Source organism: Glandiceps talaboti, chromosome 13 (genome assembly GCF_964340395.1).
Source record: "Glandiceps talaboti chromosome 13, keGlaTala1.1, whole genome shotgun sequence".
Classification (NCBI taxonomy): Eukaryota; Metazoa; Hemichordata; class Enteropneusta; family Spengelidae; genus Glandiceps; species Glandiceps talaboti.
In genome coordinates this window covers 740,001-759,544 of record NC_135561.1, presented here as the reverse complement: position 1 = coordinate 759,544, position 19,544 = coordinate 740,001, and the positions used below count along the sequence as shown (strand labels likewise).

The window sequence follows — 19,544 nt, the reverse complement described above, 5'->3', positions numbered from 1 at the left end:
TTCCCCCTATAATACTTTGTGGACACAATTATGAAAGCTTTCACAATTCACAACTTCAGTTCATCAGTTTGTTACAGAAGGCATTACAGAAGAAATGAAGCTGTCCTGTTGCTTCATTCATGGGACATGATGTTTTTAAGAAAAAGACAGACACAGCCTTCAATCTAGACTAACAACGACAGAGACATAACAGACGTACACAGCAGGATCTTGTACCCAATCACATTGAAAAATTATAAAGCATTGCTATTTGTTTACAATGCAATAAACACAGTTTTCTGCTAAAAAAATGTAGTTGATGATTTTAAACCTAATCCTGGCATCAATTGTTTACTTTCAAACTGATAACTTGTCTTAGACTACTTCTGCATACCCACTTTGCCCAGCACTTTTATGATTGTTTCTTTTGCATTTGAAGTTGTCTGTGCGTGTTCGTGTGCGTGCGCATGCGTAAAACATCATTTTCAGGAGTGAAGCACCATGCCCTCTTCATTTCTCCTGTAACATACACAATTGCATGATTATAGGTCAAGAGGTTTATCTAGAAATGATTTGAGCTCACCCTGCCATGGGTTCTGTACACCATATAACCCAGTACAAAGGTTCTATATTATCATCTTCAGCCACTCCCTGTCAATCTGTCACCAATCCAGATTAATATCATCATGATAAGTCAAAGACTGTCATAATGTGGTCATCAGAAATATTTGACTCATCTAATGCTGCCCTATATCGGTATGTCTTTGGACATTTACAGTCAGTTTATCTATACATGTTGCTAGGGAACCAACACATCTTTACATTATACCAGCGGCACCTATAAGTTTATAAAACACTAAACCATCAGAGCTACATCAGAACGCTTTAGTCAGCCGATCTCCAGGTGACTGTAATTCTTTGATGGTCAGCGTTTCTTCGGAATGGGGTTCATCAATTCAACCAAGATACTTGCACTATTGACAACGCTTATCTTCGTATCCGAAGTAGAAGGCAATCGCAATCCGATTCATCTGATTGATAATGGATATGAGACGGTATTGGTAGCTATACATGAAAGTATAGCTGAAGATCCACTTCTCGTTGATCGAATTAAGGTGAGTTATCACCTCTTTAAAACTTGTTTTGTGTTCAGCAAGTAAACGAATACCTGAATATTTTATGAAATTTGTGTGACAATTTGTCATGACAATGTGTCCTGACAATGTGTGATGTTTATCATTTTTATCTGCAAGTATTTTTCAAGATTCCAGTATCGAATGCTTATTGTAGACATATGTTGTCCTTGTAACTGTGGAACAGTAAATGGTAGGTAAACTTATGTATAACCAGACAGAGCAAAGGCTAACATCGTCATAATTTTTACCTTTACAACAAATTCGATTGAAATATATGAACAAAGTCGATGTGTTGTGAATGTTTAATTTGATCAACATCTCAGACTACTACTATAAATAGTAAATCAGTTCAAATACTCTTGACCTTGAACTTCAGTCATTCTAACAACAACTTCTTTGTTATTTCGTCACTTCAACACAATATGTTGTTTTGAAGTTGAATTTGCCAGCTTATTTGGACACGCCATGATGACAACAAGGGTATACTTGACAACATGATAAGATATACCACTGTTTCCAAAATTACAAATAAAACGAGTGTCTTTCTTTTATTTCATGCCTATGTTCGCGCTTTCTGTAATTTCTTTTCTTCGTTTTAATGTCTATCTATCTATATTTCTGTCTGTCGGCAAGTGAGTCTGTCTGTCTGTCTGTCTGTCTGTCTGTCTGTCTGTCTGTCTGCCTGCCTGCATGGCTGGCTGGCTAGGCTGTCTACGGTTTATATTTTTGTCAGTCAGGCTGTCTATCTCTATACCTGTTTGTGTGTCTGTCTGTTTATCTATTCTTTTCTCTTTCCGTCCTTCTGTTTGTTTGTTTGTCTGTCTGTCTGTCTGTCTGTCTGTCGGCCTGTCTGTCTGTCTGCCTGTCTGTCTGTCTGTCTGTCTGTCCGTTGTTATACATATTTCCGATTAGGTGATAGTGCAGCAGTCGAGAGTTCAAACCGCATATGATCTATATTTAGTATCATTACATCAGAAGAATTTAATTCATGTATTTGTGAAAGAAATCTGTCTATAAATTTATATTCTCTTCAAAAAACCTAGTGAAGTTCAAACTAGTCGCAGACTCAAATCGTTTTTTCAACTTTTTTTCGCAGTTTTATGGGTTTAAACGAAATTGTATCAGAATTGCATGCACACCACAAATTTGAAAATATGTCCCGACAAAAAAAATCCAGGCAAATGACTAACTTTATAATAGGTATATAGGAGGCATACATGCATTAATATATTTTCATCCTAATTTGTGTAAATGTAAAAATGTACGAAGCGAACAATTTCTGACAATCAAACGCAGGTGTAGTTATGACGCCAATTAATTAATTTAACAAGCGTATATTTTATTGACAACAACTCGTCATTGTCTGTGTTACTATTTGTGTCCATGTAACCTTAAAGGACAATATGATAAGATAGAGATAATTAAGATAGTCTTCTTGTCAGTTGTTGAGTTGAACGAACAATTGGATATCAACAGTAAATCCCGCTAATTTGTCACAAGTTCAATTGCCATACCTTGATACATTCGTTGCTATAGAGACAACAAAGGGCGGTTTGTTTATTGTACAATGTTCAACAGTAATGGTCTAAATGTATAAATCCCTATTAACAATGTCATACAATCCTTGCTTAGATGTTGAAGAGTAACATATAACGAGTTTATCTTGATGGGGTGAGGTTTTTTTTAAACTTACCAGTCTGAGAGTAAACGCATTAATATGAGCTCGTCGTGCATAAGAACTGCAGTCAGTCCAACTACAATAACGAACCAGTTAGGAGACATGGACTTGATAAATTGGGATAAACACGTTAAACCGTAAAGAGTCCTTAAGTCTACGTCACAACTTTATTACCAATGTTTCAACCTAACATTGGAGATTTTCTTCAGAGTCTCGATAACACGAACAAAATAAAATGAATAATGCCGGTTGTTTGGTTTATTCCACATACATTCTGAAGTTATTTTTCGATTTATTTGATTATGATTAGTAATATCCCGGGTGTGGACTACGTACTACTTACCGTGAATCGCCCCCTCCTCCAAGCAAGGGTCGACCACGTTCATCGTGGACACTTCTAATTTAGAAATCCCATTTGTGTACTGAAATCCAATTCGTACATGAAGCTTAAGGAACATGGCTGAAATACAAATGTATAGTTGAGATCCAAATAAAATCACGGAACGATGATACTTAGTCTGAAGTGGTCAAAAATAGAGCAAACAAGTAGAAAATGATATTCAACTTCCACCTCGGAAGTAAATATAAACGTTGGTTTCTCTCAGTGTTGTACTTTCTCACTTTCTATGCGTAGATAATGTAAAGAGCAACGAAAACGTGACAGTATTTATATTTCTAAATGGACAGGTGTAAACAAGTTCTTTTTCTGTTTCAACGGAAACCTTGAAGTTGCAATATATGATGTGGATAGCTTATCCATGGAACACACCTCACTCTCCAAGTTGTAAATAAATACTCTTTGAAATTTTCAACGAAGGTTTTAGTAAAAATACTGAAATATATTTATTCAGGGTAGCTCAAATAAGTGTTACAATACTAAAGTAAATGAAACACTTCATTCCACTAAGCCCCCAAGCAATACTGCATTGACAATCATTCAATAAAAGTAGGTAAACTAAAACTCAGAAAAGCTACAAAACTGACGTACCGTCACAAACGAAAAGTGAAATTGACAAACAAGCAATGAGAGTAAATTGTCTACAATTTCGGACCAAGGTTGGTCTAGACCTAACACCAGAAATTTCAGCATTTACGAGAATATCTAGTCTTTGACATATTTTAGCAACTTAGCCCAGTACTTTACACAACGTTTTGCAGTGTACAAATGAGTCATACGGGAGCGTGGGCGAGGGGCTTGCAAAGTCATACCGGAGTGGTACTGGTGCAATATTCTGTTTTGCCTACGGTAGTACTAAGGTTCAATAAACTTTTCAGTAACACCTAGACTGTCGACAGTCGCTCGCGCCTTTTTTTCCTCCGTTTTATCTAAACTCCGATCCGGCGCAACACTAGTCTAATCGGAAACTGATATCGAGGGCCTTCGGCCCTCGACCATTCGGGCCTTCGGCCCTCAATATCAGTTTGCGATTATACTAGTGTTGCGCCGGATCGGAGTTTAGATAAAACGTAGGAAAAAAAGGCGCGAGCGACTGTCGACAGTCTAAGTAACACCTTATGACAGTCACTACATCACTCGCCAGTGCGGATTTAACGAAGTTACACCTACCAACGCCATTTCGTCATCAAAAACATTACAAAAACAATTCTTAATCTGTTGTCATGGTAATGGACTTTGAGTTTGAACGAAGAATGTGGCGAATGTTAACAGTCTGAAGACAAATCAATTACGATTGATTGTACACGTACGACATCAAAATCAAATGATTATAATTTAATACACGTGATGTTGTGTCATTATAATTTTTTAGATTCATTTTCTTTGAATGTTAGAGCGCTTAATTAAGACGAATTAGCAATGAATATTGCTTCAATATTGTACTACTCGAAATGTATATCAATTCACCTTACCTTTAATATTACAACTCATTGTTCAAAAATATTAGCGTGAGATGTAGATACATGTAGTTAATACGTCACTGTATATACTATAAAATCTAGGTATACAAATAAATCACAAGAAACCAATGTGTTTTTATTGTAAGGGTGACAATAAATGATTCTGTATTTCTGCGTGGGACAATTATGGTCCAAGTTCACATATGTATCTCCCTATACAACGCCATGTATTCTGTACGCAAATGGGGGGGGGGGGTGCATGCGATCCGTCAGCTGGCCGAGCAACGAGTTGTCCGCTATTCGGCCTGATGGCCTCACTGTCGTAGTGCTCTATGATCTAGCAACTTGACGAGCGCCTGTGGGTTAAATTTACCAGTAAAATCCTTCTGTCACTGATAGCGTTTAGTCTTTATTCTATAAAATCACTCACAATTAATGATGTCATTCCATCATTTCATGATGAAAATGTTGCAAAATGTGTATTAAAGACAAAACAAGTGACGTCATCTCACGCAATGCATCTTGGAACCGAAAATCGTCTATACATATTATGAATACGATGTGTGTATATGTATAAGTATGTATATATACATATATATATATATATATATATATATATATATATATATACATATATATACATATACACACTTCCTATATTATATTATATATATATATATATATATATATATATATATATATATATATATATATATATATATATATATATATATATATAATATAGGAAGTCAGTGGTAAGATTTATCCGTAGCACAGTGCTCGATACGTCTGCACGCAGAGCGGAGTATATGTTGAGGGTAGAAGAAAATCAAGTAGTATTTTTCGTCTCTACAAGCCTGTTTCGTGAGTAAATCACTCGTCAGGCCGGGAGATGCTGATGTACTGAATATACCCCGTATAAATCGTGTGGTGTAAGGCGGGTTTTACTTAGGGTGTTGAGTGGTGCTTTTGTTTGTACAAAAGGTGTTAATAATGGCGGTGTGCGATGGGGTCAGGTGTTACACAACAATGTTTTATTTCTATGACGACAAGAGGATACAAGTTCATTTCGTTTGTTTAATGTAGATAGTTCGGGTCGGCAGATAATAAAGAACTTTTCTTTGAGGCATAAATTGCACTTCTTGCTTGAGCTATTGTAGGTTGGATTGGATGAAAGTGGTCTCCAGGAAATGGAGTGGTCAATAATATATATATATATATATATATATATATATATATATATATATATATATATATATATATATATATATATATATATATATATATATATATATATAATTATATATAGTAAAACTATTACGCTCTGCCACTGTGGTATAGAGCACTGTCTTAGCACACCGAGTTATAATTATATATATATATATATATATATATATATATATATATATATATATATATATATATATATATATATATATATATATATACATAGTTTCATTCTTCTTTCGCCAAGTAGAGTGTTCAATCACCTTGGAGAGCATATCATACATAAAATGAAAGAAGACGAGTATGATATTACATTATGGATTTACACTACAGACCGACTCACCAGAAGGATGTACATAAAGCATGTAAAGTCAACGACTACAATATTACACCTGACGATCCTTCTGGTGAAACGGTCCGTAGTGTAAATCCATAATGTAATATCATACACTTAAGTATATATATATATATATATATATATATATATATATATATATATATATATATATATATATATATATATATATATATATATATATATATATATATATATATATATATATATTTATATATAACTACTACTAATAGTACAGTATCAACTAATAATAGTACAGTATTTTGTTTTGATGCTTACGCAATCATCGGACGACTAATGGTACAGTCAGTGATGTTCTAATATATATATATATATATATATATATATATATATATATATATATATATATATATATATATATATATATATATAATACATGTTAATTTATGTGTATAGTTAATGAACACTACATCCTTATTGAATATCCCTTCTAGAGCATTTTCACAGACGCTTCTTCTCATCTCCATGGAGCCACTTTACATCGAGCGTTTTATCGTGACGTCACCATTCTCATACCGAGGACTTGGAGTGATGACTTGACAGAAGCTGTAGCCACAACGGAACGATTTGACATTGCAAACGTCATTGTCGATCAACCTAACCAAGAATATGGAGACATTCCATACACTCGTCAAACACGTGGTTGTGGAGAACCAGGGGAGTTTATTCACTTCACTGAACGTTGGGTCAAAGACGAAGCATTCAGCACGTACTACTGGGGAGACTCTGGTATGTTGATGCACTTAGTACGTAGGTGGTGGTATTTAGGTTTTTTGTGTGCAATTTATTGATTTACTACAGAATTGACATACGTTATTTCACATTGCTTTACAAATTGAATTTATTTTAATGTACAGGAAAAGTGGTCGTTCACGAGTGGGGTCATCTGAGATGGGGTGTGTTTGATGACTACCCAGTTGAAGACCACGACCATTTCTACTACGATGAAAATGGTCATGTGCAGCCAACCAGATGCTCCGAAGTAGTCACGGGGGAGTCACTTGATGTAAATGACGGATACAAGAAATGTAACACAAACCCAGAGTCAGGAGTTATGCCAAGCGCAGGTTGTAGATTTTTCCCATCAAGTAGTAGTGATGCAACCGGGTCGTATATGTATGCAAATTACTTGCCATCGGTAAGTTTAGTCAATTTACGTTCTCAGTCACGTTTTCAGTTTTAAAGGGGAAAGCCACTCCAGCAAACAAGGCTATTTTAATAAAATGGGTTCTGGAGAGTCATTACATGATTTCACACCGCTGGGATGCCAAGAAAACCGCAAACTGAAACTTCTTTTCACCGGATTGTTCTCTCAGTCATCTAATGGACAATCACGTCTGCTAAGACCCATGATGCAATGGTGTTCCCCTGAAAGAACAATACGAGGTGAAAAGAGTTTTAATTTGGTGTGTCTTGGCAACCCACTGAATATTGCAACCACTGAAAATTATGTAATGTGAAATCATGAAATGACTCAGGAACACAAAGTTTATGAAAATACCTTTATTTCTGTTCCCCTTCAGATTTGGTTGGCCTACAAAGACTAGTTTGTGATCACGTGATGCATAAACAGAATTGTACTTGTGTATAGGAATCTTTCTAATGTTTCTAATTCATGTAGGCATAATTTGCAGACGGGAATTGATATCCTTGGTTAGTTGACATAGTATGTGCCTCAGCAATACAAACGTTTGCTGTCACTTTGGTATACAATATGTGGTAGCTACGACTGTTTTGTGTGTCTGACTTTTAAAAGTCATGTTCAAGCCATTTTCAAGGTCACAAAACTGTTCACCACCCCATACACTACTCACTTTCTCCAGGAAACCTCAAACCCATACAATTAGGGTCACGTGTACGAATCCAATATGGCCGTAGAATCCACTGTAGAATCCAATATGGCCGTAGAATCCACTGTAGAATCCAATATGGCCGTTGATTGTTTATTTTCCTGACAACATGACTGTGAATTCCAAAATTTCTTTCTTTCTTTCAAGAGGACTAAAAAAAACTTGGCTTTCATATGTCCAAGTTTGGCGAGATTTTAAGAACTGTGTTTGCAGGTAAATTGGTCCCTGGGGTGTATCCTACCTTAAAACAAATGTACCAACACTGGGTCATGATGCATATTGAGTAATAAATGACAATTTTCACTCAGATATGTGTTTGCAGGGTCGTCATCTTACAATCAATGACGTTGTCATGTTTTTTCTAATTCTGTCTTAGAGGGCGTCCATTATTTGTATTATATCACCAGATTGAAGTTATATGGGCTCGATCGGGTCATAAGAAATACAGAATAAATAAACTTTCCCTTAGCAATCACAGCTAATGATTTGAATACCGAGTCATTTACAACTGTCATAAATTGTCTCCTGACGTAAGGGCCCCTTTTTATATCCCATGTATTTCATTGACAGGTTACAACATTCTGTCACAGCAGCAGTGACGGTGATCCCAAAGCCAGACACAATCGTTTGGCGAGAAACAAGCAAAACAAACAGTGTTGCTATCAAAGTGCATGGGATGTAATGCTAAAACACGATGACTTCGTAGAGGGCGCTAATCCACCAAGCGAGGAGTTGGACACCACACCATCGTTTAGGGTCGTACAAGAAGTCGATCTGAGAATTGTTCTTGTCCTTGACGTGTCCGGTAGTATGAATGACGTAGGTAGACAATTATTAAAAGTATATTTAGACATGTTAATAACGAGACAGACAGACAGACAGACAGACAGACAGACAGACAGACAGACAGACAGACAGAGGGGTGGTAGGTAGAGTTATACAGTGATGAGAGCGTGGCCTACAGACACCAGTTCACCAAGGGAGTGGAGGGCGAGGGGAGGGGAGGGTACGTAGCTACACACTTTTTCATCATAACTTGAAATCACAGTCATAAATTATTCTACCAGTCTGCAACAATCTACCCGTGACATTTAAACACAGGGTGGTGCTTGAATAGAAACAAAGAAATTTTCACAACTTTATAGCTTGACGCACGTTAGATTTTGAGGCACCTTTCATATTATTCAGAATATGGAAATATGACAATGAATATAACCAGTATAGTAATGACCAATTCATCAGTTTTAGTCTTTCTTTCTTGTGTTTTTTTTCATATTTGCTAATCAACTTGTTGTTTATACAGCACAACCGATTGGAACTATTAATTCAAGCATCAACGGTATACATCGGTTACACTGTCCCTAACAACACGTGGGTTGGTATAGTAGAGTTCTCTAGCAGAGCCACTACACTCTCGGATTTGGTACTCATTGATAGTGTAGAAACAAGGACTCAGTTAATTGGTAAATTACCCACGTCAGCTTCTGGTGGTACTTGTATTGGATGTGGACTGAATGAAGGTGTCGAGGTATGTATAAAGGCCTTCTCTTGTAATGTGGTCAGTTCTCAATATCACGTGGTCATAAAAAAACACGTGACTGAAATAATTCGCTGTTGTGTACATTCCCTTAAAGGATAAGTCCAATGAGACTTAATTCTGCCTTTGCTAAACTTATCACTTGCACATGATTTGGGGTGATGAAGTTGCCTTTCAATAATAGCTTGGGAATTGTTTAGGATAAATAAGCCATGACATTGGTAGTTCTGCAGCTGATTTGTTTATTTTTTACCTTTATTTCAAAGAGGTTGCACGAAGCAGGGTTAGTGAAATGACTTTTCTGTGTCCCCTAAACATATCAATAAAACCAGTCTCGCCTTTGTTCTCCTTGGAGTTGCCAATACTAATACATTACAACGAAAGTTCTTTCTTTGTATCACTCGTGGAATGAAAGAGAGCTAGTGTCAAAACGCTAACACTGACTAAACTGTAAGAGGAGTTCAGAAATGCACCATTTTCCGGCAGAAAATCCGTGAAACTAACTGTACTTGAACTTGAAGTTCCATAAGGTTTTTTATAGACTCAAAATAAAGTTGGCATTGTAGTTGTCGCAAACCTCGACACAACAAAAAATATTTAAAAAACGAAAGATTCCAAAAATATCTAAACAAATGTTGTAAAAGGGTGACATTTATTCTGAAAATTATTACAGCTACTTGAACTCAGCTAGATGAGCTCAGCTAGATGACTTTGTCAAAACTGGTGGTTTACCAACACTACAGCTAGATGACTTTGTCAAATCTAGTGGTTTACCAACACTACAGCTAGATGACTTTGTCAAATCTAGTGGTTTACCAACACTACAGCTAGATGACTTTGTCAAAACTAGTGGTTTATCAACACTACAGCTAGATGACTTTGTCAAATCTAGTGGTTTACCAACACTACAGCTAGATGACTTTGTCAAATCTAGTGGTTTACCAACACTACAGCTAGATGACTTTGTCAAAACTGGTGGTTTACCAACACTACAGCTAGATGACTTTGTCAAATCTAGTGGTTTACCAACACTACAGCTAGATGACTTTGTCAAAACTGGTGGTTTATCAACACTACAGCTAGATGACTTTATCAAATCTAGTAGTTTACCAACACTACAGCTAGATGACTTTGTCAAATCTAGTGGTTTATCAACACTACAGGTACTCGAAAAAGGAGGACATACTGCTGCAGGTGGCATCCTATTCCTTGTTGGCGACGGTGAGGAAAACGCAAGTCCATACATTGAAGATGTAATAGATGATTTGATAGAGAAAGAAGTTATCGTGGATACCATGGCTCAAAGTGATGAAGCAGATCAAGGTTTAGCTGATTTATCAGATCAAACTGGTGGCTATGCTTACTGGTATTCAGAAAGTGACGTATCAACTGCAATGCATGATGGGTTTACTGACAGCATCACAAGTCGTGTTGGCTACAGACCGGATACTCCAATACAGGTATTAAACATCAAATTGTGTCAATGTGAATTCAGTAGATAATTCACTAATTTCATGTATAAAGTATACTACTACTTTCATTTTTTACAAAATGTCGCAAAAACTGTCTTCATTAAATAATATAGTTTCTTAAATAATTGGTTTCTGCGTTGTTGTATCAAAAAAGAACCAGTAAACACGAGTGATCATCTATATAACTGGCCAAACCAAGACATTATGGTATACTTTATGTTCATATTCAAGCATCTTAATGTATGGCACAAAAACGGCAATGCTGAAATATCATTATAACACTCACTGGTTATATTATATGCCACTATTTCAGCTTGCCAGCTACAAGGTAAATATTGAAGTGGACGACTTTTATCAAGACGAAGTGGTCATAGATACCTCTATTGGTCAACATACCGTATTCTTTGTATTTTGGGACCTTTATCGAAATGTACCAGTTGATGTTGTCATCCGGGCACCAGATAGTACGATATTTGACGAGAACTCCGACGAATACAAAATAGACCACAGTAAAAACATCATAGCGGTAACTGTTCCAGGAATTGCCCAGGTAAGATTCGATGTTCAACATATTTGAATCAAACGTGTTCTGTTATTCAAAACATAACTATCAACCTAAATCACCCAGTCTGTAAACATTTCTTAATCATAATACTTTCTCTAGTTGCAAACGTGTAAAATTCTCTCTCTCACTAACTCTCTCACTCACTCTCTCTCCCTCCCTCCCTCCTCTCTCTCTCTCTCTCTCTCTCTCTCTCTCTCTCTCTCTCTCTCTCTCTCTCTCTCTCTCTCTCTCTCTCTCTCTCTCTCTCTCTCTCTCTCTCTCTCTCTCTCTCTCTCTCTCTCTCTCTCTCTCTCTCTCTCATAATATTCACTGTTATTATTATTTCAAGGCAGGAATATGGAACTACACCATTAGTAATCCCGACTCAGTAAAACAAACGGTAGAAATAAAGATCGAGTCTAAATCAGCCAGTTTAACTTCACAACCTTTGACATTATCATCTACAACTTCCAGTGACATCATCACGGAATCACCTCCATCAGTTGTAATCTATGCTGACCTTAGCCAAGGTTATAATCCAGTTACCATGGCAACAGTCACTGCCTTGATAGAACTGCCAGATTATTCTGTGGTAGAGCAGCCGCTGTTAGACAATGGAGTGGGTAAGGTCCTTTATGAGTCTCTACATTGAATATTATCTCAATATAGTTATTGCATATCGTATACAATTATTGAATATTATTCACATTCCAAATATTTTCTTTTTCAGCCAAGACAGGTACAGTGGCCTTGAGACGTCGAGTCTATCTAAAAACGATAAATTACCGACTGAATGGAGGAAATTGTGGCGGACAATATAACAACACAAGTTGATCACAGGCCATAGCTATTTTATGAAAAGTCAGAAAAAATAATGGCATCGACTTTGAACCTTTAAACTCATATTTCAAAACTACAGAACGGGTGAAAAACCAGGGTATAAATCCAATATTGTTTTGATCGAACGCGTTCAACCAGTGTTGTAAGCATTAATTGCTTCACAGGCCTGCAAAAACGGTACATAATCAAAGGTTACCCGTCTCTTATACATCTGTAGGTGCTGACGTCACTAAAGATGACGGTGTATACTCGGCTTATTTCTTAACTTTCATTGACATGGAATGTGATACTGCCTGTCGATATGGAATACAAGTGACAGCAAATGATGAAGATGGTACAGCTGGTATAGTTGCTACTGCTGGACGTAGCGGTGCTCTCCCTACCGATTATGGTAAGTGCTACCGTCGTCAAACACACAGTCGCAGAAGGCAAAGTTCACATACACAAGCGATGGTTACTACATGCAAGTTCTATCCTTATACTAAACGTTGGGATGTATTTACATTGAAATTATGTGTATGTTGTATCACATATGTAATGTCACCCTCAATGTTAGCTTGGAGAAATAAAGATTCCCAGTATGCACTTGTTGACAGACAGCATGGCGAGTCACTTCTTCACAAACGTAACGACTGTCGCTGTACATGTCATACAAAATAATAGTTTACCGGGTAATTTCACAAGTTTCAAGAGTTCCGTTATCATGATATGATTGTGTTGCTGACAATTCTTGTAAAAACTAATATAACAGAAAACCCACCACTTCTGCCTACACGTTTGCCTTGTTGAGACCCCCCCCCCAAAAAAAAGTTATCTTCTCTCGTATAGCTACTGCCAGAAAGAAGTCTAGTATTTGTATTTTGTATGTCCATAATTTCTAGTCGTCAAGCCACAAGAAAACTTATCGATCTTTTCTTAAAGAAATCATCCCCGAAAAAGGAGAGCCAGTTCCGTTTGGCGATTTTCATCGAGTGTCGTCAGGCGGCTCGTTCCAGGTCGATGAAAATGTGGAAATTCCTCCTGAAGGTACAGATGTCATTCCACCAGCAAGAATAGCTGATTTGGAGAGTACAGAATCTGATTACGACAAACAAACAATCACTTTATCGTGGACTGCAGTTGGTGATGACCTAGATCAAGGGACAGGTAAGTTGTACAACGAGATGATGTCATTAAGTTCAACGGAGTTCATTTGCCCATTATCATCCTAATTTGTGGATGTTAGAAATCTATTACTGTTCTAATTAGTGTATACACGTATCCTTGTGACCCATTACGTTCCAACACGTTCATCCGATCATTCATGCTCCTTCCTTCCTTCATTCGTTCGATCGTTCGTTCATTCATTCATTCATTCATTCATTCATTCATTCATTCATTCATTCATTCATTCATTCATTCATTCATTCATTCATTTATCTATCTATCCATTCATTCATTCATTTATTTATTTATTCAGAATCTACAGAAAGATATAATGAATCCTATAAATTAGTTCAAAATGATCCAGGTTCAGTATTTCAATAGACCTGATTAGTTTTGGGAAACGTTAAAGGCCAAATCTTTTCACCAACGTTATTTTCATTCTGATTTATTAATCTCTCTCTCTCTCTCTCCTCTCTCTCTCTCTCTCTCTCTCTCTCTCTCTCTCTCTCTCTCTCTCTCTCTCTCTCTCTCTCTCTCTCTCTCTCTCTCTCTCCTCTCTCTCTCTCTCTCTCTCATAAAAATAGCTGACCTTTACGACTTACGATATTCCAATTCTTTTGACGAAATCCTGGACGATTTTTGAAAATGCGGTTGATCGTCACAAATGCTGACCTTATATGTGGAAACCTCTCTACACCGCTACCTGCTGGTTCGCTCGAAACATTCATTGTATACCTTCCAACAAAAGGGACGGGGATGACGTACTACTTTGCTATCCGAGCTGTAGATGCTGCTGACAATGAGGGCGCTATATCTAACATCGCCCAGAATACGATCGTTCCTATCCCAAGTAGTGGTCTAGCAGGTTGGGAAATATTCCTGATTTGTCTGGGAGTAATACTTGGCATCGCGATAATTGTTGTAATAGTTGGTTTTGTCATCTACTACTTTCGATCGAAGGATTCAACGACATCAGACCATACTAAAGAAAATCAAGGGAGAACCGCTGATTATCATGAAAGCCAGGCACGACCCACGGCAGTTCATCAAAACCCCGCTTATTATTCAGACAACTAATCTCAGACGAGCAAAATTCAAACTTTTTTATAGTTAGTTTTCCTTGAATTATCGCTTACTTTTGTATGTTTAAGGATCTTTTCTTTTATAACATAACATACACTGTATATACCTCCTTGGTTGTATTGTTCATGTAGTATTGTCACATTGACTAACCCTCATCCCCACTTCAAATCAAACATATTTGATGAAAAAAACGTACCATATCACATTTAGTGTTGGTACAAACGTCACTCAAATTTCACGCTAGCTGTTAGGTGGAGGACGCCACCACAGGTAGAGTTTAAGTTTCTTTTGTTGATAGTACTTGTACAATCATGGTACTTCAAGTACTTGTACACTACATGGGCAAAGATTTACATCACACATTTGAAACAAATATATAAAATCACTCATACAAATCATATTTAAAAATGTGTTTTTTTCTGTCTACACTAAACAGCAGTGATAAGCTTGTGGACGTGTATTTCTCGCATCCTAGCAAGCCGTAGGGGGGTGGGGGTGGGGTTCAAATCGACCCTATTGGTGAGATAATTTTGTTATTGTAAAATATAGAGGACATGAGAGATCTGATGCACCAATTGTCTAAGATGGAATATCTCACACTTGTTGGAATTTTTATCCCATAAACATCTGTGGATGAGAGACAAGAATTCCCCTAACTGGTGTGAGATATTCCAACTCTGCCAATTGGGGGTATAGGGATTCTGTTACTAAGTACTAGTATATTGTGTGTAATCACAAAACATGTGGCTGGACTCTTGGTAACTGTTTAACAAAAGGGAAGAAATGTGGTTGGAAGATATATGACATGAACAAAATGTGTGTATAAATGGTTGGCTTTTATTGCAGTGTTATTACAGTAAAGAGAACAGTTACAGAGCAGTTACACATTGCCAGTATATAAAATGTTTGCTTTAAACAAGTATTAGACTTGATAATAATACTCAAAGTCAATAAATCAACTTGCATTCATGCTAGCTTCATCAAACTTTTGTAATTTGAAACATCCCTTGGTCAAAATAATCACTTTATACATCATGTATAGAAACTGTTTAGATTGCAGAGATGTTCATTTTTTATGAAAAATTATTGTCAACATCTTTTACCAAATATGGTCAGGTGAGCAACATTTTACACAGGACCACCAAATATGGGCATAAAGGTAAGGTGTTCACAACCAAATATGGTGATGTGAAAACACTGCTTACTATTTATAGGCATGACATCATCAGGTGTACTAGCCACTAAGGCATTATTGGTAGTATGGTGTCGACCACAAGGGGTGGGGAGCATAAGTATGTTGGTCTAAAGACTATAATTCCCTACTTTGTCAAGTTAGACAAACCACAACCCTGTTATTGGGTGATAGACCACAGCCCTGTGATTGGGTGATACACCACAGCCCTGTGATTGGGTGGTCACCATTATTTCTGTTGATGTACAACATTACGTTAATTAGTATTTTTTTTATTTTTGATTCTCATGGATGGATTTCAAAAATGTTATTATTATTATTATTATTATTATTATTAATGTTGTATCAAAAATTTCCTTTTATATGTGAGACACACCCTGATGATTCTTTTGAAGAAATTCAAAATGTTGACTTTCTTTTGAAATCCTTTCTTGAACAATGCTAAGGTTGATTTCAATTCAGTTTCATGTAGTACTTTTATATAACTGGGGCATTAGTGTTTTAAGTGTACTTGTTTCACCAATAATTTGTTATTATTATGACAGATCTAATATCACTTTCCTGAAGCTGAATAAAATCAAGTTGATTTGACTGCATACAGGTGAAATAAGTGTAATGTAAGAACCCACAATGACTGAGTCTCATGTAGTCACTAGTGTTTGATGCTGTAACCTAGGAGATGCTAGGATGTCACAACACTGCATGGTGTGAAACACTTGGATATCACAGCACTGCACTGTGTGAAACACTTGGATATCAGCACTGCATGGTGTGAAACACTTGGATATCACAGCACTGCACTGTGTGAAACACTTGGATATCATAGCACTGCATGGTGTGAAACACTTGGATATCAGCACTGCACTGTGTGAAACACTTGGATATCACAGCACTGCATGGTGTGAAACACTTGAATATCACTTCACTGCCTTTTGAATATTCAAATTTTGAGTTTGGAAAGAGAACAGACTTTTACAAAGCTACTTGGTAGAGTGTGGCAGGAAGAAGCAAAGAGGAAGTCATATGAGGAAGTGACAGGCATTGTGGGTACTTCTGGAAATAGCAAATTACACAAACAGAAAACAAAAAAAAAACTGGTTAAATAAGCTAATAATAAACGCCCCTTCTCACCATAGATATCTTTTATCTTGATTATAAAAAAACCTAATACATGGATTTAAATTACTTAGTAGTTTTACAACAAAAAATGCACACACGCTAAAATGCTAAAAAAAATCCACATAGTGATGCCTCAAAAGTGAGTCAAAGTTTTCAACAGATATATGTCCAAATGAAAAAAGGAACCCAATAAATCAACAACAATCAGTGATAAAATACTCATGAAAATACATATAGTTTAGGATATTTATATAGGACATTTTGCAAACTTTCAAAAACAACAAAAATTTTGAGGTACCTTGCCAAACCTTGGTCACTTGGATTAAAGAATAGCAAAGGCTATCTACTCTTTTACTAAATGGGGAGACATTTACATACACAAGTGTAATAACACAGATGTACTGTTCAGTAAAACCAGGTGCACAGAATAACCAGTGTACATAACAAAAGTACAGGTACTAAAAAGATTTCTAGGTGTACTGCAGAAACACTGATGTACTGACAATACACTGATGTACTGAGCAAGCAAGTATTGGTTTAAACCACTGCACTAGAATTAAAACCAAATTTTGTTGACAGAGAAATTGGTAAAAATACTGTAGTGAATGAGTATGAGGCAAAACCCGTCAAAAACTAACTTTGATTATAAACATAAAAGTTTGTTGTGTAAATAGTGTAACTACAATCATACAAGACCATCAAATGATTTTTTTTCCTTATTTTATATGTTTTGCAATTCAACCAAAATTTCACACAGTGATTATAAGGAGTGAATAATACAGACTAATATACATACAAATATATATTACGAAATCTGTCAATTTCAAACAACTGTAAGTCAAGTTGACTATACTCAGAACACATCTGTAAATAAAATAAAAACTAGGTATATAATATTTTTCTGTAACTCAAACAGGTCCTAGCTAACTAACACAATAATAATAATAATATACGTTCACAGAATTTCTTGTGATGTATATATAAAAATAGGCTTCATCATTTTTCTTCAGACAACTGCATGTGTATGAAAATGCTCAGTAACAGAGCAAACTTTTTTTCAACGTCTTTTCTTTTGAAATTCTTAAATCACATTCATGAAATCTGATATTCGGAATAATTTGAACCAAACCAGATTATCTAAAAACCTTACAATTTGATACAATATTGAACTTTCCACTAAATGATTGACATGAATTGTTGCCAAGTCTGAGAGTCTACAGTCTATTAAGGAGAGAGATATTGTTTCCAAACTTTGAAATGTGAACTACAATGTGACATCTTTGAGGTTTGCAGGTTTCTGTAGTGTTTTATGGGGAATTTTTGAATGCAAGGGTGTATTCGTACTACCAAGAATAGAGAGGAATATAATGGCGCCCTCACACAGCTAAGTGCTGAGGGGAATATAAAGGCGCCCTCATACAACAAAGTGTGAGAGGAATATATTACTTTATAAGTTCATGTGTTTCTGAACTCCAACCTAATTTACAAAACAAATTCAACATGTTGGTAGATATGTTATTTTATTTTTTTATGATTGACTTATTGTGTTGTGCTATGGAACTCACAAAAGTGGCAGTCTAAGAGACTATGTATTTGGATGTGACAAAAGGATGTCTAAGTATTAGTTCTGATACAATGCCAATCATTAAACTACTTAGAACTCTGAATAATCAGTGGTATGCTCTTATGTTATAAGGCTGAACACTGACTTGTAGGAAGTAACTAAATCTCAAGAACTGAATCGTCTACTAGACATTTGTTCTAGATTTATTATTTAGACAAATATAAATCAAGTTGGGTTATTTGGAATACTAGTAGAGATCTCCCTGTGTTGTGAAGGTGACCTTTGACCTTGATTCATCTAATAGTATACATCCCTAGACAGTAAATACTCAAACTACCAAGTGTACTATGGGTATAATGAAGTCCTAATCACAGCTGGTGATTTCTTTCCTTTTGCTAATTTTTCAAAAATTACAGTGCTCTTTTTTTTAGTAACAACAAAATCATTCTACACTGCAGGAGATGTATTTTTAAAAGAGTATAGTAATTGACCGAAATAATCTCCTGCCTAATTTCTAGATAATTTGTAGACCCTGAATAGAAATCTTCCTGTGATTAATAGTATGGAGGTAGTAACAACACAAATTATATCTTTCTGGAGAAAAAAACCAGTATTAATGATGAGACAGCAGACCAGAATTTGTTAGGTTTGGTCCTGTATTTCATACAGAATGACCAGAGTCAAACTCAGTGACTCCAATCAAGTTGCAAATTATTCTCCTTTCTGAAAGTGCAACAAAATTACTTGTATCACTTGACACCGATTCATTCTCTATTACCAGTAGTCTATATAAGATATGACATTTCAGCCACACTATCGGCTATCACTCAGTTGTTTAGCAGCCACATTATGGGCTATCACTCAGTTGTTTAGCAGCCACATACGGCTGAACAACAAGATATATCTTATTGTCAATATTAACTGAAAACAGTTTGGAGTTCTGT

At 36.1% G+C, this 19,544-nt stretch overlaps 1 protein-coding gene and 1 pseudogene across 1 annotated transcript in view; one reads left to right on the top strand and one right to left on the bottom strand.

Annotated features, from left to right (window-relative positions):
• Positions 1-920: 920 nt before the first annotated feature.
• On the top strand, positions 921-14,719 carry LOC144444863 (calcium-activated chloride channel regulator 4A-like; annotated as a pseudogene).
• An 814-nt stretch (positions 14,720-15,533) lies between these two features.
• LOC144444613 (syndecan-4-like) overlaps positions 15,534-19,544 on the bottom strand; it is a 79,558-nt gene continuing 75,547 nt past the window's right edge. Inside the window, exon 5 of the mRNA XM_078134098.1 lies at positions 15,534-19,544. This exon is cut by the window's right edge and continues 1,210 nt beyond it. The gene's annotated coding sequence lies outside the window, so the exon portion shown is untranslated.